Source organism: Pristiophorus japonicus, chromosome 32 (assembly GCF_044704955.1).
Source record: "Pristiophorus japonicus isolate sPriJap1 chromosome 32, sPriJap1.hap1, whole genome shotgun sequence".
NCBI classification, from domain to species: domain Eukaryota; kingdom Metazoa; phylum Chordata; class Chondrichthyes; family Pristiophoridae; genus Pristiophorus; species Pristiophorus japonicus.
In genome coordinates, this window is record NC_092008.1 from 11,791,325 (window position 1) to 11,816,718 (window position 25,394).

Consider the following 25,394-nt stretch of genomic DNA (forward strand, 5'->3'; position numbering starts at 1 on the left):
GAACTGTTACAGGTCCACATTGTGAATGGACTGTTACAGGTCACATTGTGAATGGACTGTTACTGCTCACAATGTGAATGGACTGTTACAGGTCACATTGTCAAAGGATTGTTACAGGTCACATTGTGAATGGACTGTTACAGGTCCACATTGTGAATGGATTGTTACAGGTCACATTGCGAATAGACTGTTGCAGGTCACATTGTCAAAGGATTGTTACAGGTCACTTTGTGAATGGACTGTTACAGGTCACATTGTGAATAGACTGTTACAGGTCACATTGTGAATGGACTGTTACAGGTCACATTGTGAATGGACTGTTACAGGTCACATTTTGAATGGACTGTTGCAGGTCACATTGTGAATGGACTGTTACAGGTCCACATTTTGAATGGACTGTTACAGGTCACATTGTGAATGGACTGTTACTGCTCACATTGTGAATGGACTGTTACAGGTCCTCATTTTGAATGGACTGTTACAGATCACATTGTGAATGGACTGTTACTGCTCACATTGTGAATGGACTGTTACAGGTCCACATTTTGAATGGACTGTTACAGGTCCACATTGTGAATGGACTGTTACAGGTCACATTGTGATTTGATTATTACAGGTAACATTGTGAATGGACTGTTACAGGTCACATTGTGAATGGATTGTTGCAGGTCACATTGTGAATGGACTGTTACAGGTCCACATTTTGAATGGACTGTTGCATGTCACATTGTGAATGGACTGTTACAGGTCTACATTGTGAATGGACTGTTGCAGATCACATTGTGAATGTATTGTTACAGGTCACATTATGAATGGACTGTTGCAGGCCACATTGTGAACGGACTGTTACAGGTCCACATTGTGAATGGATTGTTACAGGTCACATTGTGAATGGACTGTTACAGGTCACATTGTGAATGGATTGTTACAGGTCACATTGTGAATGGACTGTTGCAGGTGACATTGTGAATGGAGTATTACAGGTCACATTGTGATTGGACTGTTGCAGGTCCACATTGTGAATGGACTGTTGCCGGCCACATTGTGAACGGACTGTTACAGGTCCACATTGTGAATGGATTGTTACAGGTCACATTGTGAATGGACTGTTACTGCTCACATTGTGAATGGACTGTTACAGGTCCACATTGTGAATGGACTGTTGCAGGTCACATTGTGATTGGATTGTTACAGGTCAACATTGTGAATGGATTGTTGCAGGTCACATTGTGAATGGACTGTTACAAGTCCACATTGTGAATGGACTGTTAGAGGTCACATTGTGAATGGACTGTTACAGGTCACATTGTGAATGGAGTATTACAGGTCACATTGTGAATGGACTGTTACAGGTCACATTGTGAATGGACTGTTAAAGGTCACATTGTGAATAGACTGTTACAGGTCACATTGTGAATGGACTGTTACAGGTCACATTGTGAATGGACTGTTACAGGCCACATTGTGAATGGACTGTTGCAGGTCACATTGTGAATGGACTGTTTCAGGTCCACATTGTGAATGGACTGTTGTAGGTCACATTGTGAATGGATTGTTACAGGTCACATTATGAATGGACTGTTACAGGCCACATTGTGAACGGACTGTTACAGGTCCACATTGTGAATGGATTGTTACAGGTCACATTGTGAATGGACTGTTACAGGTCACATTGTGAATGGACTGTTACAGGTCACATTGTGAATGGACTGTTACAGGTCCACATTGTGAATGGACTGTTACAGGTCCACATTGTGAATGAACTCTTACAGGTCACATTGTGAAAGTTCTGTTACAGGTCCACATTTTGAATGGACTTTTACAGGTCCACATTGCGAATTGACTGTTGCAGGTCCACATTGTGAATGGACTGTTACAGGTCACATTGTGAATGGACTGTTACAGGTCCACATTGTGAATGGACTGTTGCAGTTCACATTGTGATTGGATTGTTACAGGTCAACATTGTGAATGGTTTGTTGCAGGTCACATTGTGAATGGACTGTTACAAGTCCACATTGTGAATGGACTGTTACAGGTCACATTGTGAATGGACTGTTACAGGTCACATTCTGAATGGACTCTTACAGGTCACATTGTGAATGGTCTGTTACAGGTCCACATTTTGAATGGACTGTTACAGGTCCACATTGCGAATTGACTGTTACAGGTCCACATTGTGAATGGACTGTTACACGTCAAATTGTGAATGGATTGTTACTGGTCATATTATGAATGGACTGTTTCAGGTCCACATTGTGAATGGATTGTTACAGGTCACATTATGAATGGACTGTTACAGGTCACATTGTGAATGGATTGTTACAGGTCATATTATGAATGGACTGTTACAGGTCCACATTGTGAATGGATTGTTGCAGGTCACATTATGAATGGACTGTTACAGGTCCACATTGTGAATGGACTGTTACAGGTCACATTGTGAATGGACTGTTGCAGGTCACATTGTGAATGGACACTCACAGGTCCACATTGTAACCATTTCTTGGCTAAATCTGAAAAAACAGACACTGCACCAAGGTGGCTGTGTTTATCAGGACAGTGAAGTTCCGAGCCGCTTAAAAGACATTCCCCAACACTTTCAATGGAAACCAATCTTTATAATGAAGACAGTGCCTTGGCTTTGGGAGATAAAGTATTTATACGCCCCAATGTAGCCCCACAGTTTCCCCTTCCCTTTGATTGCGCTCCTCAATGCTCCAACTGCACAGTGTAATCACTGTTGGAGACTGCAGGGGACAATGCTGGTGACCCAGAGCTGCTGAACTGGGAAAACTCAAACTGTTAAACATCTCACCTAGTTTTATACCCTTCTGTGGGACGTAGGATATATTTAATTCTATGAAAAATTGCTTTAATATCTGAGGTTGTGGGTTCAAGTCCCACTCCAGAGATTTGAGCAAAAAATCTAGACTGACGCTCCCAGTGTCGTGCTGAGGGAGGGTCGGAGGGGGAGTAATGTCAGAGGTGGAATATGGAGGGAGTGCCACACTGTCAGAGGGGCAGCACTGAGGGAACACGGCACTTTTGCAGGGGCAGTACTGAGGGAGCGCCACACTGTCGGAGGGGCAGTACTGATGGAGTATCGCACTATCGGAGGGGCAGTACTGAGGGAGCACCGCACTGTTGGAGAGACAGTGCTGAGGGAGCGCCGCACTGTTGGCGGGGCGGTACTGAAGGAGTGCCGCACTTTTGGAGGGGCAGTACTGATGGAGCACCACACTGTCAGAAGAACAGTACTGAGGCAGTGCCGCACTGTCGGAGGGGCTGTACTGAGGGAGTGCCGCACTGTCGGAGGGGCAGTACTGAGGGAGTGCCACACTGTCGGAGGGGTGGTACTGAGGGATCGCCGCCCTGTCGGAGCGGCAGTACTGAGGGAACGCCACACTGTCGGAGGGGCAGTACTGAGGGAGCACCGCACTGTCGGAGGGGCAGTACTGAGGGAGCACCGCACTGTTGGAAGGGCTGTACTGAGGGAGCGCCGCACTGTCGGAGGGGCAGTACTGAGGGAGCACCGCACTGTTGGAGGGGCGGTACTGAGGGAGCACCGCACTGTCGGAGGGGCAGTACTGAGGGAGTACCGCACTTTGGAGGGGCAGTACTGAGGGAGTGCTGTAATGTTGGAGGGGCCATCTTTCAGATGAGATTTTAAAGTGAGGCCGTTGTCTGCTCTCTGAGGTGGGCATAAAAGATCCCACGATCACTATTTCAAAGAACTGAAGGGGAGCGCTTTCCGTGGTGTCCTGGGGTCAATATTTATCCCTCAACCAACATCACTTAAAAAAAGCAGTCGATCTGGTCATTATCACATTGTGGTTTTTGGGAGCTTGCTGTGCGCAAAATAGCTGCCGCGTTTCCCACATTACAACAATGACCAGACTTTAAAAAAGGACTTCATTGGGTGTAAAGCACTTTTGGACATCCGCTGGTCATGAAAGGCGCTATGGAAATGCAAGTCTTTTGTTCTCTTTTCAATATTGATTCAGTTATTATCAATAATGGCCACTTTTCCTGGCTGGGGTTTCTAGAACTAGGTCGCGGGCGGGGGTGGTGGCTCACACTCTCAGGATAAGGGGTCGACCATTTGGACTGAGATGAGGAGAAACATCTTAACTCTGAAGGTGTTGGAGTTCTCTATCCCAGAGGGCTGTGGAGACTCAGTCGTTGAGTATATTCAAGGCTGAGATCGATAGATTTTTGGACACTAAGAGAATAACGGGAAAAGGGGATCAGATGGGAAAGTGGTGTTGAGGTAGAAGATCAAACCTCCCTTTCCTTTCATTGTTAAATAAATTAAATAATACAAACTGTGGCACTGTTTTCAGAATTAGCATAGGTTATCTCGTATTATAGCCAATACACGCTCCACGAATCCACTTCAAAATAAAACAGGAAGTATTCTTCGAAACATCCGTCCATGCGAGCTTGGGCCTGTCGATGTGAGTCAATTTATTTGTACTGCCAAAATGGCCACCATGCTGCACCCTTTGGCTATGATTGGTCCCCTTGAAGGATAAGCCACACCCTGAAGTTTTATAGGAATGTGTCAATGGATCCGCCCATCCCAAGGTCCCACTGACTTTGCAAATTGTAATTTGATCCACTTTGATTTCCTGAAACGCCAGAGAACAGAGCTCCCCAGAAGGCAGCAAGGACCAGCCGAAGTGCCTTACCCCAGTCCAAGTACATCCTCCCCCAGCCGAAGTGACTTGCCGTAGTCCAAGTGCATCCCTCCCGCCCATAGATGGGGCATTGTGTACGGATTATTAACAGGTTTATTGGTATGAGGTGAAGAGTGACAATGACTTCTGGATATCATCCACTGCAACCATGTCCCTTGTAGGGGGTTGGAAGAACATGATCGGTCTTTCCTGAGTTCCCTCTCTCCCCTCCGATCCTCCCCACCCCCGCAGCCTCTCTGCTCACACCCCCCCCCCTACCCCGCCACCAGCCTCTCTCTCTCTTTCTCTCCATTCCACAATATATCTCACTCGGCCTCCCCCAAGCTCTCTCTCTCTCTTTCCCCCCGAGGCTCTCTCCCCCAAACTCTCTCTCCCCCTCCCTCCAAACTCTCTCTCCCCCTCCCTCCAAGCTCTCTCTCCCCCCTCCCCCAAACTCTCTCTCCCCCTCCCTCCAAGCTCTCTCTCCCCCCTCCCCCAAACTCTCTCTCCCCCTCCCTCCAAGCTCTCTCTCCCCCTCCCTCCAAGCTCTCTCTCCCCCCTTCCCCAAACTCTCTCTCCCCCTCCCTCCAAGCTCTCTCTCCCCCCTCCCCCAAACTCTCTCTCCCCCCTTCCCCACGCTCTCTCTCTCCCCCCTTCCCCAAACTCTCTCTCCCCCCCTTCCCCAAGCTCTCTCTCTCCCCGCTGCCCCCCCACCTGCCGCCGCTCGGGACTCGCAGCTCAGCGGGAGGCCCAGTCAGAGGAGCAGGCTCGCGGGAGAGCAGCGGCTCGGTTGAAGAACCTGTGGAGCAACAACGTGGTCGGACTGATCGCAGGGCCCCACTTCTCTCTCTCGCCATCGGGTCCAGCCTGCCCGGGGGAGAGAGTCGGAGCCTCAGGTTCTGCTTCTGGCACCACGTGGATGGAATGATTCCACCGGGAGGGGGCGGAGCTTGGCAGGGGCGGGGCTTGTCGCTTGTCTGTCAAAAAAAGGGCCGTACAAATAATTAGTCCCTATTTTAGTACATGATCTGGTATTGTAAACTGACCTATGTGAGATTGTTTAGTAACAAAGAAAGACTTGCATTTATATAGCGCCTTTCGTGACCACCGGACGTCTCTCAGCACTTTACAACCAATGAAGTACTTTTTGGAGTGTGGCCACTGTTGTAATGTGGGAAACGCAGCAGCCAATCTGCGCACAGCAAGCTCCCACACACAGCAATGTGATAATGACCCAGATCATCTGTTTTGTTGTGTTGATTGAGGGATAAATATTGGGCCCAGGACACTGGGAAGAACTCCCCCTGCTCTTACTAAACATACAGACAATGACGGACAGGCAAAGACCATCCAGTCTATCGAGCCTGTCTCACACAATTGCGATACCTTGTGTATCATAACATGTACACCCCACCCCCACCCGAAACCACGTGATCGCCTGGGAGAGGCAAAAAACAGATTAAAGACCCAGGCCAATTTGGGGGAAAAAATCTGGGAAATTGCTCTCCGACCCACCTCGCCGATTGAAACTAGTCCAGGAGATCACCCTGTCCTTGAATTCCCTGCAGTACCTATCTTGTGTAAGAGGTCATCTCCGCCCCAGCCAGAAACAAATCCAGCTTTCGCTTGAATGAGTTCAGTTAGTCTGTATCCACCACATGAGAGAGCAGCTTGTTCCAGAGGTCTACCATTCTCTGGGAAACGAACCACCTCCTGACATCTAACCTAGATCTTAAGTTTCTGGCCCCTGGTCCTGCCTAACCGATTTAGTTGAAATAAACTGTCAGCTGGAACACTGTCTGTTCCCTTCATTATCTTATAAACCTCAGTCAGATCTCCCTAAATCTACGCTGCTCTAAGGTAAAGAGTCCCAACTCTTTTAACCTATCTTGATAACTAAGATGCTTTAGACTTGGAATTAGTCTTATGGCCCTCCTCTGCACCGTTTCCAGAGCCTCAATATCACCCACCATGTGAGGAGACCAAAACTGGACACATTATTCCAAGTGTGGCCTGACTAAGGTCTTGTACAAGGGCAAAACAGTACGTCTCATCTTATACTCAATTGTCCTATGGGTACACCCCAACACCCTATTTGCTCCAGCTATCGCTGCACAGCATTGCTTGTGTACCTTTAAGGATGTATTCACTAGAATGCCCAAATTTCGTTCTGTCTCCACCAGCTTTACTGCCTTTCCCTGGAGGGTGTATAAATGTTGAGCATTTGCCCTGCCCACATGCATAACACTGCACTTATCCAAGTGAGACATCATTTTCCAATCATGAGCCCAGTCTCCCAACACATCAATATTTGCCTGAATCAGACGAGCCTCTTCTACAGTTCCAGCACTCGCACAGATCTTGGTATCATCTGCAAATCTGCAAATCTGCAAATTGTGTCGCCAACCCCTGAATCCAGATCATTAATAGAAATAGTAAATAGCAACGGTCCCAACATTGAGCCCTGCGGGATACCACTGGAGACCGGTCTCCAAACAGATCCAAATCAATCTATAACTTCCCCTTGCCTGCGTCCTGCCAGCCAATTCTGAATCCAACTCAATACATTACCACTAATACCAGAGACTTTGATCTTATAGAGAAGTTTCTTATGCGATACCTTGTCAAAGGTTTTTTTTTAAATCTAAGCAGACAATGTCAACTGGGCTTCCCTCGTTCACCAACTTTGTAATTTTTTCAAAAAATATAATTAGATTTGTGAAACATGACCTATTTTTATGAAGCCATGTTGGCTATCCCTGATGTGTCCCTCCCTATCCAAATATTCATACATTGCATCACATATGATTCTTTCAAGCATCTTACCTATTACTGATTCCGATCTTATCTATTACTTCTTTGAAATAGTGCCATATGATCTTTTCTGTCCACCTGAAAGGGCAGACCGGGCCTCGCTTTAATATCTCATCTGAAAGACAGCAACTCTGACAGTGTGGCACTCCCTCAGCATGACACTGGAGTGTCAGGCTAGATTGTTTTGTGCTCAATTGTCTGGAGTGGGACTTGAACCCACAACCTTCAGACGCAGGTGAGAGTGCTACCCACTGAGCCACAGCTGACACTGACATTGCACAAAACCTTGCCATCCTGCCTAAAGGGTGGAAAGGTATAGTCTATGGTTTAAAAAATGGGCTCCTGGACTAGAATAATAGAATAATAGAAGCCCAGAGCACCAAAGCAAGGACGTTATGCTAACCCTTTGTACATTACTGGTTAGATCTCAGCTGGAGTGTTGTGTCCAATTCTGGGCACCGCACTTTAGGAACGATGTCAAGACCTTGGAAAGTGTGGAGAGGAGATTTTCTAGAATGGAACCTGGGATGAGGGACTTCAGTTACCTTGAGAGACTGGAGAAGCTGGGATTGGTCTTCTTAGAGCAGAGAAGGGGAAAAAAAATCACTGGTGGGTGTCGCCTATAGGCCCCCTAACAGAAGCAACTCTGTTGGTCGGAGCATAAACCGGGAAATAGTGGGGCTTGTAAAAAGGGAACAGCATTAATCATGGGTAATTTCAACCCCCATATTGATTGGACAAATCAAATTGGTCATGTAGCCTTGAGGAAGAGTTCATAGAGTGCATAAAGGACGGGTTCCTTGAGCAGTATGTAATGAAACCAATCAGGGGGCAGGTTATCTTAGATCTGGTCCTGTGTAATGAGACAGGATTAATAAACAATCTCCTAGTAAAGGATCTACTCGGAATGAGTGATCATAGCATGATTGAATTTGAAATTCAGATGGAGTGTGAGAGAGTTGGATCTCTAACCAGCGTACTAAGCTTAAATAAAGGAGACTATGGGCAGAAATTACAACATGCTGTGGTGCAGAGGGACCTGGGGGTCCTTGTGCATGAAACTCTTTTGAGTTTACCTGCGAAAACATAAAACATTAAACGGTGCCACCCGACCTGGGTGACACTGCAGACATTTACAAGGACCTTTTTTTTTTCCCCCTTTGTTTTTGAGTTTTTCTTTTTTTGGTTTTTTTTTGGGCACTAAAATCACAATTTTCCCCAGTGCCCCCTATAAAAGGGAAGGGGGACACTAAAAGCACCGGCAATTAAAACAAATTAAACTTAAAAACGTAAAATCAAATTAAAATTTGGTTGCCGGGCGTGATGATGCACTCCAGTCCCTCCGGTGCCCACCTCTCGCGGAAGGCCGCGAGCGTACCGGTGGACACCACGTGCTCCATCTCCAAGGACACCCTGGACCGGATGTAAGAGCGGAAGAGAGGCAGGCAGTCAGGTTGAACGACCCCCTCGACCGCCCGCTGCCTGGACCGGCTGATGGCACCCTTGGCCGTGCCCAGGAGCAGTCCTACGAGGAGGCCTTCGGACCTACCCGCTCCCCTCTGCACAGGGTGCCCAAAGATCAGGAGAGTGGGACTGAAGTGCAGCCAGAATTTCAGGAGCAGCCCCTTCAAATAATGGAACAGGGGCTGCAACCTCGTGCACTCAATAAAAACATGGAACACGGACTCCTCCAGACCGCAGAAATTGCAGGCGGCCTGGGAGTCCGTGAACCGGCTTAAAAATTTGTTGCACGGCACTGCTCCGTGCACCACCCTCCAGACCAAGTCCCCGATGAATAGTGGGAGGACCACTGCGTAGAGTGCCCTCCATCGGGGACCCCCGCCTCCTCCGCACGGCAAGATGGTACGCCATGGCGTGTCCGGACGGCCGACGAGGATGGCAAAGTTGAGGGAGTGCAGGAGCAGCCCATACAGGAAACCCCTCCGCGCGGAACTGAAAGGCGCGGAGGGGATTTCCCCGAGGCGGCTCAAGTTGTGAGGCGCCGGCCCCCGAGGGAGGTTCCGGGGTTTGGCGCCGATGAGGAATTCCGTCCGGACGGGGGTCAGTTCGGACGGGATCTCCCCACGTGCCTGAGCCTCCTCGATGCACCTAACGGAGTCAGGGCCCAGAGCTGTTTTTAGCGACTCGATGGCATCGGCCGCGTGGCGGACGTTGGCAGAATTTAGGCGCCGCGCCAGCGTGTCTGGTGCCATCCAGCCCGCTCCTCCGCCATCGAGCAGGTCCCTGACCCTGGTCACCTCACCAGCCACAGCCCTCTCTTCCGATCGCCACATAAAGCCTCGGCCGTGGAGGTACGGATTCCCGAGCAGCGGTTCCTGCAGGACGGCCGCCACTCCAGCCGGCGGAGAGCTGCACTTGGTGGAGACTTTGTTCCAGACCCTGATGAGTTCCCTGTAAAAGACAGGCAGCTCCCGGAGGGCGGTCCTGGCACCCCCCAAGTTCACAAACAGGAGCTGCGTGTCATAATTGAGGTCGCGCTGCTGGCGGAAGAAATACCTCGCCAGAGCACACCACCTAGGAGGGGGCTCGACGTAAAGCCGAGAGGACGACCTCCACGCCCGGCCCTTGCAGAGCCAGTCCCGTCAACCTCGTCCGCAAGAGGCGCAGGAAAGGCTCCACGCAAACGGCGTATAACTGGCCGGACATGGGGCATCCCTGGCGCACCCCTCTCCTAAAGCGAAGGGGCGCCGTCAAGGACCCGTTAACCTTAATCAGACACTCCGCGGCGGCGTACAAAAGTTGGATCCGGGCGACGAAATGCGTCCCGAACCCGAAAGCGCGCAGAGTTCCGAGCAGATAATCGTGATCCACCCTGTCGAACGCCTTCTCTTGGTCGAGGGATAGGAAGGCGACCGACAGACCAGCCTCCTGGGAACAATGGATGAGGTCCCGGACCAGATGGATGTTATCGTGGATTGTCCGGCCCGGGACCGTGTAGGACTGGTCGGGGTGGATCATGTGGTCCAGCACGGCACCAAGGCGAGCAGACATCGCCCTGGCGAAGATTTTGTAGTCCGTGCTGAGGAGGGAGACCGGGCGCCAGTTCTTAAGGAGGCGGAGATCGCCCTTCTTAGGCAGCAGGACGATGACTGCCCTGCGCCAAGAGAGGGGCATCTCCCCGGTCACCAGACTTTCCCCCAGGACCCGCGCGTAGTCGCTCCCCAGGACGTCCCAGAACGCCCTGTGGAACTCCACGGTCAGCCCGTCCAGCCCCGGGGATTTTCCCCTCGAGAGCCGGGCGAGGGCACCGGTCAGCTCCGCCAGGCTTAGCGGAGCTTCCAGATTTTCGGCGCCCTCCGGGCCGACCTTCGGCAGGTCCTCCCACAAAACTCTACGCGCTTCCTCGCTGGACGGATCCGGAGAGAACAGAGCCCCATAATATTCACGGGCCCTGTTGTTGACGCCCTCCGGATCCGAGACGAGAGAGCCGTCGTCGGCCAGCAGCGTCCAGAGCTGCTTACGGACACTCTGCCTTTTTTCCAGCGAGTAGAAGAAGGGGGAGCCGCGGTCCAGATCCCGCAGGAACCGGATCCGCGACCTCACGAACGCGCCTCGGGACCCGACGAGCTGCAGGTCCTTCAGCGCGGCCTTCTTCGCTTCGTACACCATCCGCAGGGCCGGGTCCTGGACGACTTGACCGAGACGGGCTTCCAGGTCGAGCACCTCTTTTTCTAGGCGCCCGACTCTGGCCGCCCGCCTCTTGGTCGACCCCCTCGCGTACTCTTGACAGAAGACGCGGACGTGAGCCTTGCCCACGTCCCACCATAGCCTCAAGGAGGGGAAGCCCCCCTGCTTCCTTCTCCAGTCGGACCAGAATCGATGGAACGAGTCCTGGAACCGCACGTCCTCCAGCAGCCGGTTGTTAAATTGCCAGTACGCGGACCCCGTCCTCGCGCGGAGCGAAGCGAGCTCCGCCCACACCAGGTGGTGGTCCGAACACGGCACCGGCCGCATGGAGGCCGCCGGGATGCAGGAAACGTAAGCCCGAGACACGTAAAGGCGGTCGACTCTAGACCATCCAACTCCAGGCCTCACCCAAGTAAAGGCGCTGGAGTCGGGGTGGAGATTTCGCCAGACGTCCACCAAGTCGAAGGACCCGACCAGGTCCCTCAACTTCTCCATCGCCGTCATGCACTGCGGGGCACCGGAGTGGTCCCTCGCCTCGAGGGTGCAGTTAAAATCCCCCCCGAGGACAATGCAGTCGCCAACGTCGACGGAGCCAAGAAGAGTGGACACCTCTTCAAAGAAGCGCGTTTTCTGCGGGCCGGGATGAGGGGCGTACACGTTCACGAGATGGAGCGGCACGTCCCCCAGGCGAACTGTTACGTGCAGCAAGCGGCCTGGCACGGGCTCCTCGACCCCCAAGATCTCCGGCTGAAAATGCGGGCCCAGCAAGATGGCCACCCCACTAGAAATGGCGGTGAGGTGGCTCATGCGCACCTCTCCTTGCCATTCCAGGAGCCACGTGGCTTCGTCTCCCGGAACGGTGTGGGTTTCTTGCAGGAAGCACACCGCATATTTCCCCTCCCGCAGGAGCGAAAAATTGTCAAATCTACGGCGTGCCCCTCTGCCGCCGTTGATGTTGAGGCTGGCTATGGTTATCTTCATGGCAAAAGCATAGTGCAACCTCTACCTTAACCTATTGTGGGGGAGGGAGCGGAGTCTTTTGTTGAACTCCGCTCCCTCCGCAGCCCAGCGAGGAGTCCCTCGAGCTCGCGCAGCTCAAGGTGCTTCGCCTTTGTCAAGGGCCCGCCCGCGGCCAAGGTTTTGATGGCGGCGCGGACGGACCCCTTGATCAGCTCTGGCTCGGACCATTTTTCCAGGGCCAGTTGGGCTCGGTTGCAGCGACCCCGGCTCTGGGCCAAAAAGTCCCGGAGTTCCTTTGCAGGAATGAGGATGGTCTCGGCGGCGGCCACGAGCAGATCCACCGCCTCGCTGGTGATGGTCTCTAGGTCTTCACCCGCGTCCCCCACCGAGTCCCCGTCCTCCTCCGGGAGGTGGCCGCCAGCAGCCGGCCCATTGACCGCACAAGGTACGGCAAATGAACCGGCCGCTCCAACCGGCCCTGGCTCTGCCCCGATCCCACCCCCAGGATCGTCGGCAGAGGAGTCCCCACTGGGCTCTTTTAAAAATGGTGCTGGGTCGGGAAATGACAGCAGAAGGGGTTCACCCTCCGTCCCAGGAACCGGAAAACAAGGAGAGACCCGGCCATAGGAAATCCCCAGGCTCCCCAAGTGCTCCAGCCCCACAGCAAGAGGCGAGGGTGGGTGTTCCTCCCCCTCCCCGCTGCCACCCCCCGGCCCAGCATCTACAGTGTCATAATAAGCATTAATTTGTGTTTCTGCCGGGTCGAGCGACTCCCGGGGGAAGTTGGGTATTGGCTGGGCGGGCTCAGGTTCGGCCTCTTCGGCCCCACCCGCCTCAGTCCCCGGGACGCCCGACCCGGCGGCAATGCATTCCTCCGCGATCCCCACGCCCCCCACGACAGGCAGATCTTCCACGCCATCCCCGGGAGGCAGAGGCTGGGCAGCCTCGACTGTCTCACCCTCCCCGGGGACAGACTCCTCTCGCCTACAGCGCAGCTTGGGAGCGCTGGTTGGGGACGCGGGACACGCGGCGGGCACCGACTCCTCCGCGGAGGGATGTTGTTCCCCGTCCGCCTCATCGGAGCCGTGCCTCCTTTTGTTCCTGGGGGCGCGCGGAGTCAGGGGGACCTCCATGTCTGCCGAGGCCTCCCGCTCTGCCCCCCCCTTTTCCTTTTCTTGCCCGCGCCCGGGCCCCTCTGTGGTGTTGTTCAAGGGCTCGGGCACGGGCTCGGGGCACCCCGCGCTCGCCGGTGACGGGATTGGGCTGAGCGCGGTGGTCAAATTATCTGGCACACTGAGGGGACCCACCTCTTGATGTTTTGCCTTCTTCCGCGCCTTCTTTCCGGTCGGACGCTCTCTCTCCCCCCCGCCAGAGGCCCTGAAAACAAAGGCCTCCGACGATGCCCGCGCACCTACGGCTCCCGGCACGCGGACGCAACTAGGGGGAGCGGTGGCGGCGGCGCCAGCCTTGGCCGCCTTCGGTGGTTTGGCGCCCTTGGAGGCGGGGCAGTTCTTACGAACATGCCCCACCTCCCTGCAGGCATGGCACCGCACGCTGTCCGACGTCCAAAAGACGCGGTAGGCAGTCCCCTTGTGCACCACATTAAAGTTCCCCTCCGTCGTCTCCTCCTGCGCCAGCCGGACAAAGAACTGGCAGCGGAAGGAGAACACGTGGCGCAGGCTGCTCTCCCTGAGGCCGAGCGGTATGGGGTTGATCCCCGACCTTCCCTCCCCCAGTTGGTGTAGGTGAGGGAGGAGGAGCTCAGTGGGAACAAAGGGCGGGACGTTCGATATGATGACCCTCTGCGCGGTGGCCTCGAGAGGGTCCACCGGCAGGAACGTCCCGCCCACCGTGAGCCCCTTTTCGAGGGCCAGGGACACCGCCCGCTCCGACCCCAGGAAGAACACGGCCTTCCCAGACATCTTGGAGGCTGCGACAATGGCCGAGGGGCCGACTACCCCAGCCATTGCCCGCACGCACTCCTGAATGCTCATTGTGGGGTGAGTGTAGCTATGACCCCGTGTTTTTTGGTGATTAATCTGAAAGGTGGCAGGGCAGCGGATGGCGCAGGAGGTGCCGTGGAAGCGGTTGCCACCTGCGCATACGTCTTCGCTGGCCCTGCCACCGGCGTGGATGGGGTCGCCATCACGGGGTCCCTTTAAGGGCTACACCCACCCCAAAGTCACAGGCCTTAATGGTCTTAATTGGCCTCGTTTGATTAGACTGAGCAGAGGAGCCCTTAATGAGGTACCTCTCCCCTAGTTGGCAATTGGGGAGGGGCCTTGCTCCCTCTGCTCAGTTGTCTCAATTGTTTGTTTTTTGTTTATTTTTTGTTTTTTTTTGTTTTTTTTAATCGATTTGGGAGGAAAAGGGCTCTCAGAGAGAGAGGGGAGAAACAGAGAGTAACGGAGAAAGAGAGAGGGGGGTGGGAAGGGGGGGGGAACTGCGAGGGCAGGTCTCCCCTCGCAGCTGTGGGTGGGTGCACTCCCCAGATGGCAAAACACACAAGCACAGTCTTTGGGTTGGTCTTCAGGTGGGGGGAGAAGATGTCTTCACCTGGGGTAGCTAGAGCCACCAGGCACACACTCCTAACGATGTTAATTGGTGATTTAAAGAACCTTCAGCCTGGTAGCTCCAGCTATCCCAGGCTAGGCATATGTGGGGGGGTGGGGGGGGTTCCAATTGTGGGGGGGGGGCCTAGTTGTAAGCAAGGCCCCCACGCACACTACCACACACACACACACCCCCCGCGATGTTCCGGCCCTCAGTGGTCTTCTTTCCTCCCCCCACCGATACAACAAAGTCTTTTGGGAAATGCACCCACACCCACCTGTAGAAATGTAGAGTCTCCCTCCTTCCACACTGGATGTTGTTGGTTTTTCCCCCTCTCTCCAACTCCTTGCAGAAATGGTAAAGTTGTTAAAAAGTTTTCTGTTCTCCTCCTCTCCCTCTGGGTAAAAGTTGGTGGTGAAGCCCCTTCCCTCCTTCTCTTCCTGGGCTGGTCTCAGGGCTCTCCAGGCAGGAGCAAAAGTTGATAGCTCCTTCTCTCACTGCTCACAGCTCCAACTGTGCAGGACACGCCTCCACTGCTCCACGATTGGTCCTTGTGCATGAAACTCTTTTTGGAGTTCACCTGCAAAATAAAAAACATTAAACGGTGCCACCCGACCTGGGTGACACTCCAGACATTTACAAGGCCCTTTTTTTTTCCGCCCTTTTTTTTTTGTGTTTTTCTTTTTTTATTTTGTTTTTTTTTGGGCACTAAAATCACAATTTTTCCCCAGTGTCCCCTATAAAAGGGAAGGGGAGACTAAAAGCACCGGCAATTAAAACAAATGAACTTTAAAACGTAAAATCAAATTAAAATTTGGTTGCCGGGCGTGATGATGCACTCCAGTCCCTCCGGTGCCCACCTCTCGCGGAAGGCCGCGAGCGTACCGGTGGACACCGCGTGCTCCATCTCCAAGGACACCCTGGACCGGATGTAAGAGCGGAAGAGAGGCAGGCAGTCAGGTTGAACGACCCCCTCGACCGCCCGCTGCCTGGACCGGCTGATGGCACCCTTGGCCGTGCCCAGGAGCAGTCCTACGAGGAGGCCTTCGGACCTACCCGCTCCCCTCCGCACAGGGTGCCCAAAGATCAGGAGAGTGGGACTGAAGTGCAGCCAGAATTTCAGGAGCAGCCCCTTCAAATAGTGGAACAGGGGCTGCAACCTTGTGCATTCAATAAAAACATGGAACACGGACTCCTCCAGACCGCAGAAATTGCAGGCGGCCTGGGAGTCCGTGAACCGGCTTAAAAATTTATTGCACGGCACTGCTCCGTGCACCACCCTCCAGGCCAAGTCCCCGATGAATAGTGGGAGGACCCCTGCGTAGAGTGCCCTCCATCGGGGACCCCCGCCTCCTCCGGACGGCAAGATGGTACGCCATGGCGTGTCCGGACGGCCGGCGAGGATGGCAAAGTTGAGGGTGTGCAGGAGCAGCCCGTAAAGGAAACCCCTCCGCGCGGAACTGAAAGGCACGGAGGGGATTTCCCCGAGGCGGCTCAAGTTGTGAGGCGCCGGCCCCCGAGGGAGGTTCCGGGGTTTGGCGCTGATGAGGAATTCCGTCCGGACGGGGGTCAGTTCGGACGGGATCTCCCCACGTGCCTGAGCCTCCTCGATGCACCTAACGGAGTCAGGGCCCAGAGCTGTTTTTAGCGACTCGATGGCATCGGCCGCGTGGCGGACGTTGGCAGAATTTAGGCGCCGCGCCAGTGTGTCTGGCGCCATCCAGCCCGCTCCTCCGCCATCGAGCAGGTCCCTGACCCTGGTCACCTCACCAGCCACAGCCCTCTCTTCCGACCGCCACATAAAGCCTCGGCCGTGGAGGTACGGATTCCCGAGCAGCGGTTCCTGCAGGACGGCCGCCACTCCAGCCGGCGGAGAGCTGCGCTTGGTGGAGACTTTGTTCCAGACCCTGATGAGTTCCCTGTAAAAGACAGGCAGCTCCCGGAGGGCGGTCCTGGCACCCCCCAAGTTCACAAACAGGAGCTGCGTGTCATAATTGAGGTCAAGCTGCTGGCGGAAGAAATACCTCGCCAGAGCACACCACCTAGGAGGGGGCTCGACGTAAAGGTATCTCTGCAGGGTCTGAAGACGGAAAGTCGCGAGCTGGGCGCTGACGCACACCAACGACTGACCGCCCTCCTCAAGCGGGAGACTCAAGACCGCAGCAGAGACCCAGTGCTTCCTGTTATTCCAGAAGAAGTCCACCAGCTTCTTCTGTATCTTGGCGACAAACGCAGGGGGAGGGGTCAAAGTGACCAGCCGGTACCACAGCATTGCGGCCACCAGCTGGTTTATGACTAGCGCTCGACCCCTGTAGGACAGCACTCGGAGCAGTCCTGTCCAGCGCCCTAGGCGAGCGGTGACCTTGGCCTCCAGCTCCTGCCAGTTCGCCGGCCAGGCTCCCTCGTCGGGGCTAAGGTAGACTCCCAGATAGAGGAGATGGGTCGTGCTCCAGGCAAAAGGCCTGAGCTCCTCCGGCAGGGAGTCCACCCGCCACTGACCCACCAGGAGTCCGGAACATTTCTCCCAGTTGATCCTGGCGGAGGACGCGGCCGAGTAAATCTCCTGGCACTCACGCATCCTCCGCAGGTCAGCGGGATCCTCTATCGCGAGGAGCACGTCATCGGCGTAAGCCGAGAGGACGACCTCCACGCCCGGCCCTTGCAGAGCCAGTCCCGTCAACCTTGTCCGCAAGAGGCGCAGGAAAGGCTCCACGCAAACAGCATATAACTGGCCGGACATGGGGCATCCCTGGCGCACCCCTCTCCTAAAGCGAAGGGGCGCCGTCAAGGACCCGTTAACCTTAATCAGACACTCCGCGGCGGCGTACAAAAGTTGGATCCGGGCGACGAAATGCGTCCCGAACCCGAAAGCGCGCAGAGTTCCGAGCAGATAGTCGTGATCCACCCTGTCGAACGCCTTCTCTTGGTCGAGGGATAGGAAGGCGACCGACAGACCAGCCTCCTGGGAACAATGGATGAGGTCCCGGACCAGATGGATGTTATCGTGGATTGTCCCGCCCGGGACCGTGTATGACTGGTCGGGGTGGATCATGTGGTCCAGCACGGCACCAAGGCGAGCAGACATCGCCCTGGCGAAGATTTTGTAGTCCGTGCTGAGGAGGGAGACCGGGCGCCAGTTCTTAAGGAGGCGGAGATCGCCCTTCTTAGGCAGCAGGACGATGACTGCCCTGCGCCAAGAGAGGGGCATCTCCCCGGTCGCCAGACTTTCCCCCAGGACCCGCGCGTAGTCGCTCCCCAGGACGTCCCAGAACGCCCTGTGGAACTCCACGGTCAGCCCGTCCAGCCCCGGGGATTTTCCCCTCGAGAGCCGGGCGAGGGCACCGGTCAGCTCCGCCAGGCTTAGCGGAGCTTCCAGATTTTCGGCGCCCTCCGGGCCGACCTTCGGCAGGTCCTCCCACAAAACTCTACGCGCTTCCTCGCTGGACGGATCCGGAGAGAACAGAGCCCCGTAATATTCACGGACCCTGTTGTTGACGCCCTCCGGATCCGAGACGAGAGAGCCGTCGTCGGCCAGCAGCGTCAAGAGCTGCTTACGGACACTCTGCCTTTTTTCCAGCGAGTAGAAGAAGGGGGAGCCGCGGTCCAGATCCCGCAGGAACCGGATCCGCGACCTCACGAACGCGCCTCGGGACCCGACGAGCTGCAGGTCCTTCAGCGTGGCCTTCTTCGCTTCGTACACCGTCCGCAGGGCCGGGTCCTGGACGACTTGACCGAGACGGGCTTCCAGGTCGAGCACCTCTTTTTCTAGGCGCCCGACTCTGGCCGCCCGCCTCTTGGTCGACCCCCTCGCGTACTCTTGACAGAAGACCCGGACGTGAGCCTTGCCCACGTCCCACCATAGCCTCAAGGAGGGGAAGCCCCCCTGCTTCCTTCTCCAGTCGGACCAGAATCGACGGAACGAGTCCTGGAACCGCACGTCCTCCAGCAGCCGGTTGTTAAAGTGCCAGTACGCGGACCCCGTCCTCGCGCGGAGCGAAGCGAGCTCCGCCCACACCAGGTGGTGGTCCGAACACGGCACCGGCCGCATGGAGGCCGCCGGGACGCAGGAAACGTACGCCCGAGACACGTAAAGGTGGTCGACTCTAGACCATCCAACTCCAGGCCTCACCCAAGTAAAGGCGCTGGAGTCGGGGTGGAGATTTCGCCAGACGTCCACCAAGTCGAAGGACCCGACCAGGTCCCTCAACTTCTCCATCGCCGTCATGCACTGCGGGGCACCGGAGCGGTCCCTCGCCTCGAGGGTGCAGTTAAAATCCCCCCCGAGGACAATGCAGTCGCCGACGTCGACGGAGCCAAGAAGAGCGGACACCTCTTCAAAGAAGCGCGTCTGCTGCGGGCCGGGATGAGGGGCGTACACGTTCATGAGATGGAGCGGCACGTCCCCCAGGCGAACTGTTACGTGCAGCAAGCGGCCTGGCACGGGCTCCTCGACCCCCAAGATCTCCGGCTGAAAATGCGGGCCCAGCAAGATGGCCACCCCACTAGAAATGGCGGTGAGGTGGCTCATGCGGACCTCTCCTTGCCATTCCAGGAGCCACGTGGCTTCGTCTCCCGGAACGGTGTGGGTTTCTTGCAGGAAGCACACCGCATATTTCCCCTCCCGCAGGAGCGAAAAATTGTCAAATCTACGGCGTGCCCCTCTGCCGCCGTTGATGTTGAGGCTGGCTATGGTTATCTTCATGGCAAAAGCATAGTGCAACCTCTACCTTAACCTATTGTGGGGGAGGGAGCGGAGTCTTTTGTTGAACTCCGCTCCCTCCGCAGCCCAGCGAGGAGTCCCTCGAGCTCGCGCAGCTCAAGGTGCTGCTCCTTTGTCAAGGGCCCGCCCGCGGCCAAGGTTTTAACGGCGGCGCGGACGGACCCCTTGATCAGCTCCGGCTCGGACCATTTTTCCAGGGCCAGTCGGGCTTGGTCGCGGCGACCCCGGCTCTGGGCCAAAAAGTCCCGGAGTTCCTTTGCAGGAATGAGGAGGGCCTCAGCGGCGGCCGCGAGCAGATCCACCGCCTCACTGGCGGTGGTCTCTAGGTCTTCACCCGCGTCCCCCACCGAGTCCCCGTCCTCCTCCGGGAGGTGGCCGCCAGCAGCCAGCCCATCGACCGCACAAGGTACGGCAAATGAACCGGCCGCTCCAACCGGCCCTGGCACTGCCCCGATCCCACCCCCAGGATCGTCGGCAGAGGAGTCCCCACTGGGCTCTTTTAAAAATGGTGCTGGGTCGGGAAATGACAGCGGAAGGGGTTCCCCCTCCGCCCCAGGAACCGGAGAACAAGGAGAGACCCGGCCATAGGAGATCCCCAGGCTCCCCAAGTGCTCCAGCTCCAAAGTAAGAGGCGAGGGTGGGTGTTCCTCCCCCTCCCCGCTGCCACCCCCCGGCCCAGCATCTACAGTTTCATTAAAATCAGTTCGTGTTTCTGCCGGGTCGAGCGACTCCCGGGGGAAGTTGGGTATTGGCTGGGCGGGCTCAGGTTCGGCCTTTTCGGCCCCGCCCGCCTCAGTCCCCGGGACGCCCGGCCCGGCGGCAATGCATTCTTCCGCTGGCCCCACGCCCCCCACGACAGGCAGATCTTCCACTCCATCCCCAGGAGGCAGCGGCTGGGCAGCCTCGACTGCCTCACCCTCCCCGGGGACAGACTCTTCGCGCCTGCAGCGCAATTTGGGAGCGCTGGTGGGGGACGCGGGACACGCGGCGGGCACCGACTCCTCCGCGGAGGGATGTTGTTCCCCCTCCGCCTCATCGGAGCCGCGCCTCCTTTTGTTCCTGGGGGTGCGCGGAGGCAGGGAGACCCCCATGTCTGCCGAGGCCTCCCGCTCCGCCCCCCCTTTTCCTTTCCTTTCCCGCGCCCGGGCCCCTCTGTGGTGTTATTCAAGGGCTCGGGCACGGGCTCGGGGCACCATGCGCTCGCCGGTGACTGGGTTGGGCTGAGCGCGGTGGTCAAATTATCTGGCGCACCGAGGGGACCCGCCTCTTGATGTTTTGCCTTCTTCCGCGCCTTCTTTCCGGTCGGACGCTCTCCCTCCCCCCCGCCGGAGGCCCTGAAAACAAAGGCCCCCGACGATGCCCGCGCACCTACGGCTCCCGGCACGCGGACGCAACTAGGGGGAGGGGTGGCGGCGGCGCCAGCCTTGGCCGCCTTCGGTGGTTTGGCGGCCTTGGAGGCGGGGCAGTTCTTACGAACATGCCCCACCTCCCTGCAGGCATGGCACCGCACGCCGTCCGATGTCCAGAAGACGCGGTAGGCAGTCCCCTCGTGCACCACATTAAAATTCCCCTCCGTCGTGTCCTCCCGCGCCAGCCGGACAAAGAGCTGGCGGCGGAAGGAGAACACGTGGCGCAGGCTGTTCTCCCTGAGGCCGAGCGGTATGGGGTTGATCCCTGACCTTACCTCCCCCAGTTGTTGTAGGTGAGGGAGGAGGAGCTCAGCGGGAACAAAGGGCGGGACGTTCGACACGATGAACCTCTGCGCGGTGGCCTCGAGAGGATCCACCGGCAGGAACGTCCCGCACACCGTGAGCCCCCTTTCGAGGGCCAGGGACACCGCCCGCTCCGACCCCAGGAAGAAAACAGCCTTCCCAGACATCTTGGAGGCCGCGACAATGGCCGAGGGGCCGACTACCCCAGCCATCGCCCGCACGCACTCTTCGATGCTCATTGTGGGGTGAGTGTTGCTCTTGACCCCGTGTTTCTTCGTAATGAGTCTGAATGGTGGCAGGGCAGCGGGTGGCGCAGGAGGTGCCGTGGAAGCGGTTGCCACCTGCGCATATGTCTTCACTGGCCCTGCCACCGGCGTGGATGGGGTCGCCATCACGGGGTCCCTTTAAGGGCTACACCCACCCCAAAGTCACAGGCCTTAATGGTCTTTAATGGCCTCGTATATTTAACTGAGCAGAGGAGCCCTTAACGAGGCACCTCTCCCCTCGTTGGCAATTTGGGAGAGGCCTTGCTCCCTCTGCTCAGTTGTCTTAATTGGTTTTTTTTAAATTAAATTTGGAAGGAAAGGCTCTCAGAGAGAGAGGGGAGAAACAGAGTGTAACAGAGAAAGAGAGAGGGGGGGTGGGAAGGGGGGGGGAACCGCGAGGGCAGGTCTCCCCTCGCAGCTGTGGGTGGGTGCACTCCCCAGATGGCAAAACACAAAGTCTTTGGGGTGGTCTTCAGGTGGGGGGAGAAGATGTCTTCACCTGGGGTAGCTAGAGCCACCAGGCACACACTCCTAAACGATCTTTAATAGGGTGATTAATGAAAATCTTCAGCCTGGTAGCTCCAGCTATCCCAGGCTAGGCAAATGTGGGGGGGTGGGGGGGGTTCCAATTGTGGGGGGGGCCTAGTTGTAAGCACGGCCCCCACACACACTACCACACACACACACACCCCCCGCGATGTTCCGGCCCTCAGTGGTCTTCTTTCCTCCCCCCACCGATACAACAAAGTCTGTTTGGGGAAATGCACCCACACCCACCTGTAGAATTGTAGAGTCTCCCTCCTTCCACACTGGATGTTGTTGGTCTTTCCCCCTCTCTCCAACTCCTTGCAGAATGGTAAAGTTGTTCAAAAGTTTTCTGTTCTCCTCCTCTCCCTCTGGGTAAAAGTTGGTGGTGAAGCCCCTTCCCTCCTTCTCTTCCTGGGCTGGTCTCAGGGCTCTCCAGGCAGGAGCAAAAGTTGATAGCTCCTTCTCTCACTGCTCACAGCTCCAACTGTGCAGGACACGCCTCCACTGCTCCACGATTGGTCCTTGTGCATGAATCCCAAAAAGTTAGTTTGCAGGTGCAGCAGGTAATCAGGAAGGCGAATGGAATGTTGGCCTTCATTGCGAGAGGGATGGAGTACAAAAGCAGGGAGGTCCTGCTGCAACTGTACAGGGTACTGGTGAGGCCGCACCTGGAGTACTGCGTGCAGTTTTGGTCACCTTACTTAAGGAAGGATATACTAGCTTTGGAGGGGATACAGAGACGATTCACTAGGCTGATTCCGGAGATGAGGGGGTTACCTTATGATGATAGATTGAGTAGACTGGGTCTTTACTCATTGGAGTTCAGAAGGATGAGGGGTGATCTTATAGAAACATTTAAAATAATGAAAGGGATAGACAAGATAGAGGCAGAGAGGTTGTTTCCACTGGTCGGGGAGACTAGAACTAGGGGGCACAGCCTCAAAATACGGGGGAGCCAATTTAAAACCGAGTTGAGAAGAATTTCTTCTCCAAGAGGGTTGTGAATCTGTGGAATTCTCTGCCCAGGGAAGCAGTTGAGGCTAGCTCATTGAATGAATTCAAATCACAGATAGATAGATTTTTAACCAATAAGGGAATTAAGGGTTATGGGGAGCGGGCGGGTAAGTGGAGCTGAATCCACGGCCAGATCAGCCATGATCTTGTTGATGGTGGAGCAGGCTCGAGGGGCTAGATGGCCTACTCCTGTTCCTAATTCTTATGTTCTTATGTTCTAAGGCATGAGGGCAGAGATGGCTAAAGTGGACTGGGAAAATCGATTAAAGTGTAGGACTGTTGATGAACAGTGGTGTACATAGAACATAGAAGGAGATGTTTCACAACTCAAGAAAAATATATTCCAGTGAAGAAAAAAGGGTGTAAGAGAAAATATAGCCATCCGTGGCTAACTAAAGAAATAAAGGACGGCATCCAATTAAAAACAAGGGCATACAAAGTGGCCAAATCTAGTGGGAGGACAGAAGATTGGAAGGCTTTCAAAAGCCGGCAAAGAACGACTAAAAAATGATTAAGAAATGGAAGATAGACTATGAAAGTAAACTAGCACAAAATATAAAAACAGATAGCAAGAGTTTCTATAGGTGGATAAAAAGGAAAAGAGTGGCTAAAGTAAATGTTGGTCCCTTCGAGGACGAGACCGGGAAATTAGTAATGGGGAACATGAAGATGACAGAAACGCTGAACAAATATTCAGTCTCTATGGTAGAGGCACTAACAATATTCCAACAGTGGATAGTCAAGGGGCTACAGGGGGGGGGGAGGGGAGGAACTTAACACAATCACAATCACTAAGGAGGTGGTACTCAGTACGATAATGGGGTTAAAGGCAGATAAATTCCCTGGAACTGATGGCTAGCATCCTAGGGTCTTAAGAGAACTAGCGACAGGAATTGTGGATGCAATGGTTGTAATTTACCAAATTCCCTGGATTCTGGGGAGGTCCCAGCAGATTGGAAAACTGCAAATGTATCGCCCCTGTTTAAAAAAGAAGGGAGACAGAAAGCAGGAAACTCTAGACCAGTTAGCCTAACATCTGAGGTTGGAAAAATAATGGAATCCATTTTTAAATAAGCAGTAGCCGGACATTTGGAAAAGCAAAATTTAGGTCAGGCAGAGTCAGCATGGATTTATGAAAGGGAAGTCATGTTTGACAAATTTGCTGGAATTTTTTGAGGATGTAACGAACAGGGTGGATAAAGGGGAACCAGTGGATGTGGTGTATTTGCACTTCCAGAAGACATTTGACTAGGTGCCACCAAAAAGGTTACTACACAAGATAAAAGTTCACGGGGTTGGGGTAATATATTAGCATGGATAGAGGATTGGCTAACTAACAGAAAACAGAGAGTCGGGATAAATGGTTCATTCTCTGGTGGGCAACCAGTAACTAGTGTGGTACCGCAGGGATCAGTGCTGGGACCCCAACTATTTGCAATCTATATTAACGAATTGGAAGAAGGGACTGAGTGTAAAGTTTGCTGACGATATAAAGATGGGAGGAAAAACAATGAGTGAGAGGTCACAAAAAATCTGCAAAAGGACATAGACATGCTAAGTGAGTGAGCAAAAAATTAGCAGATGGAGTATAATGTCGGAAAGTTTGTCAGAAAAAATATCAAAGAGCAAGTTATTATTTGAATTGAAAAAGATTGCAAAGTGCCGCAGTACAGCGGGACCTGGGGGTACACAAAATGTTATTATGCAGGTACAGCAAGTGATCAGGAAGACCAGTGGTATCTTCGCCCTTATTGCAAAGGGGATCGAGTATAAAAGCAGGGAAGGCTTGCTACAGCTATATAAGGCATTGATGAGGCCACACCTGGAGTACTGCGTGCAGTTTTGGTTTCCATATTTACGAAAGGATATACTTGGTTGGAGGCAGTTCAGAGAAGGTTCACTCGGTTGATTCTGGGGATGAGGGGGATGACTTATAAGGAAAGGTTGAGTAGTTTGGGTCTCTACTCATTTCAATTCAGAAGAATGAAAGGTGATCTTATCGAAACGTATTAGGATTATAAGGGAGCTTGACAAAGTGGATGCAGAAAGGATGTTTCCACTGGTGGGGGAGACCAGAACTAGGGGGCATGATCTTAGAATAAGGGGCCGCCTATTTAAAACAGAGATGAGTAGAAATTTCTTCCCACAGAGGGTTGTAAATCTGTGTAATTCGCTGCCACAGAGAGCTGTGGAAGCTGGGACATTGAATACATTTAAGACAGAAATAGACAGTTCGTTAAACGATGAGGGGTTATGGGGAGCGGGCGGGGAAATGGAGCTGAGTCCATGATCAGATCAGCCATGATCTCACTGAATGGCGGAGCAGGCTCGAGGGGCCGTATGGCCAACTCCTGCTCCTATTTCTTATGTTCTTATGTTAAGGTTAAGGTGAGATTGACCAGAATGATCCCAGGGGTGAGTTACATGGAGAGATGGATCTTTTCATTGGAACAGAAAAGATGAACATTTGATAGAGAGGATCAAAATGATGAAATGT